At 37.8% G+C, this 3,141-nt stretch overlaps 1 long non-coding RNA gene across 1 annotated transcript; it reads left to right on the top strand.

The window, feature by feature from the left end:
* Positions 1 to 1,729: 1,729 nt before the first annotated feature.
* On the top strand, positions 1,730 to 2,928 carry LOC138908728 (uncharacterized). Its single transcript, XR_011415127.1, has 2 exons — positions 1,730 to 2,003; positions 2,673 to 2,928. It is a non-coding gene; the product is annotated as an uncharacterized lncRNA (long non-coding RNA).
* Positions 2,929 to 3,141: the final 213 nt, after the last annotated feature.

The raw sequence follows: 3,141 nt of genomic DNA, 5'->3' as shown, positions 1-3,141 counted from the left end.
AAGATATCCGTATTTTATTACTCCGCAAGGGGTTGCTTGTTATGCTGAATTTAACATCGAAGACGATGAAACTCAGACAGATTTTTTGAGTACTTCGGATGTACACCGGGAACTTCTTGTGATAAAAATGTTGAAAATGTACGTCAAGGTGGAAGACGTTCGCAATAATGAGGTTCCGCAAAGTAGGGATATCCCTCAGTCATCAGGTGGTTATTTTGGAGCAGGTTTAGCCGAACAGGTTCCAGGTGAAAGAGTTTGGCCTGATCTAAACTTATCTCCATGGGCGAATGAGGACCGACACCATAATTTCTCCCCAAGTTTACATAATCCACAAGTCGAGTGGTAAACTTCAATTGGCCTGATCTAGTTACGATGTTTATTTTTATGTATTGAATTTGTATTAACACTCATATATTCCACAGGGGGTACCGGCCAGATATGAATTTTACAAGTTATGAACCAACAGACAGTTGGAATATGGAAAATTTTGGTGTGTTGGATCATGATGGCCCATCCGGGAGTCATCACCAACAGGATAGTGTGCATTATGGGTTATCAACACATTATAATTTGTAAGTGAAGTGATAAAGTTTATATGTAAAGTTTGGATGAATTTGAGAAACTCGTTATTTTATTAGTTGTGCAGTGAAAACGAGCAACTTGAAGGTCCTGTCCTTACTCAATTGCCCGAAGACGACATATTTAATCGGGATCTGGTAGATGCGCACAATCAGAAAGATAATAGTGATATGATAACAATGCTGATGAGTCTGGAGATGACACACCCTTCTCTGATGAGGGTGATGATGATGAGGCCGAGAATGGTGAACCTGATTTGACGAGGGAGCATGCTTCACCTCCCGTTAGACCAAGAGTGTACGAGTCCCATGTGTCATTTCATTCAAGAGAGATTCTCTACCTTAATCAGTTTCCAAGTATGTCGGATGTGGATGCCCTCACAAGGGATCTTGATGAAATTCAGACAGCAATGTGGGATGAATCTAGAGCAACGGTGCTGTCAAAGGGCATGCTTTTTACTGATAAAGCGCGCTTAAGCAAGGCGGTGTTTTTACACCCCATGTTTTCGTACATGCAAGTACGCCATAAGTAAATTGATATAAGCTCAGAAATGAGATGCTACATTCCGTATTTTCGTATGTTAAAATTTTGTCGTAAGGTAATTGACGTAAGTTCGGGAATGAGATTATTGTGAGATTATAAGTATTATGCTATTTCAAACAAGTAATGAGTAAATTCGTGAAGGTGAGAGGGTAAGAAAATCGAAGAAAATGAATTTCGTCAAAATTTGATATTTTGGGATAAAATATGACCCGAGCTAAAATACCGTGTATTTATGGACTAGTGCCATACAAGGTACGATATGACCGTGATAGTAAGGTGTACAAAGTATGTTAAAAGTGAGTAATATTTTAAGTAAGTTGAGATAATTCTTAATTATTGGGGGATAATACCTAATTAATTAGGAAATTATGTGGGTAATTGGTTAATTACCGGGTAGCGGAATATTACCTAATTAATTAATTGATTATTGGATAATATTAAAATCCCACCCACCCCACGTGGCAGCAAGCCACTTTCCAAAAGATGACTCTTAGTCACCTATAATTAGGTGGCAACTTAATAGGTTCATTACAAGGCATTTTCATGACTAATGTTTTCACTTTCTAAAACACTACAATCAGATGCTATCATAGTTGGATTAGAAAGGAACATTTTGTGGAGTTTTGTGTTTAGTCTTTATTCTGCAAAGTAACTTTTGTACAAGTGAAGATTCACGTACACATGAGTAAACTGTGCTTCTTATGATGAGAATATAAAGACCTTATATGATTTGGGCAACAGTACCAAGTGGCTACTTTAACAAAAACTTTGTGCTAAGTGTACTAGGAGCATTTATGGTAGTATTATGTTCACACGCCTATCAAAGAGGAAATAATGTATCTTCGACCTATATGCATCATGTCACAATTTTTACTGATCAGGTATGTTAAGGCTATCCCTTCTTTTCTTTTGGCATGATCTATATGACACGAACGAAATGAGCAAATGCACAATTTCCATAAATGGCTCTATTCATAGAAATATTAGGGGTGTCTATATTCTTGATTCCCCATGTGAATTATTATTATATTTTCTGGTCATGGGTCTCAGAAAAATACGTATTTGATAAGATTTATCCGACAAGCATATTATTTTTATGACATTCCTAGAAAATCTTATTAACGTATTTCTTATTCATTTCATGCATTTATACATGTACATTGACTAATGACCAGATGACATTATATACGTGTATATTATATGTATATGGGATATGGAAAAAGGTTATGGTGTTATATACGCACCACCACCTGATCAGCTGGTATACGTTGATGATTTGCCCACAGTGGCCGAAATGATATGATGGGATGCCCTCAGAGGTTTGATGATGTTATTAACACATATACCTATGCATGGTATGACATTTATACGCATATGCATGACGTTATAAAAATGAAATGATTCATAGAGCTATGCAGACATACATGTCGAGTCTTTTACTCCATGTTTCTCTCATGTCTATTATTTACGGATTTTTATTCCTTACATACTCGGTACATTATTTGTACTGACGTCCCTTTTGCCTGGGACGCTGCATTTCATGCCCGCAGGTCTCGATAGGCAGGTCGAGACTCCTCCAAGTAGGCGATCAGCTCAACAGAAGATATTGGTACACTCCATTTGCTCCGGAGTTGCTTGTTTGGTCAGTATGATTTAAATGTGTATGGTTTAGTATGGCGGGGATCTGTCCCGACCTTTATGACAATTATATATTTTTAGAGGCTTGTAGATAGATGTCATGTATATAAAAGATTGTACGGCCTTGTCGGCCTATGTTTTGAGTTTATTAATGATCATGTTGGCCTATTAAGCCCGTATGTCACATGTATATGATGATGTAATAAGAAAGATACGTTACGTTGGTACTCAGTTGAGTAAGGTACTGGGTGCCCGTCGCGACCCATTGGTTTGGGTCGTGACAAAAGTGGTATCAGAGCAGTTCTGTCCTAGGGAGTCTACAAGCCGTGTTTAGTAGAGTCTTATTTTTGGGTGTGTTGTGCACCACACTTATAAGCAGGA

This window comes from Nicotiana tomentosiformis, chromosome 3, assembly GCF_000390325.3.
Source record: "Nicotiana tomentosiformis chromosome 3, ASM39032v3, whole genome shotgun sequence".
Taxonomy (NCBI): Eukaryota; Viridiplantae; Streptophyta; class Magnoliopsida; order Solanales; family Solanaceae; genus Nicotiana; species Nicotiana tomentosiformis.
Note: the sequence above shows the minus strand (reverse complement) of the source record. Positions and strands in the feature narration are given on the sequence as shown.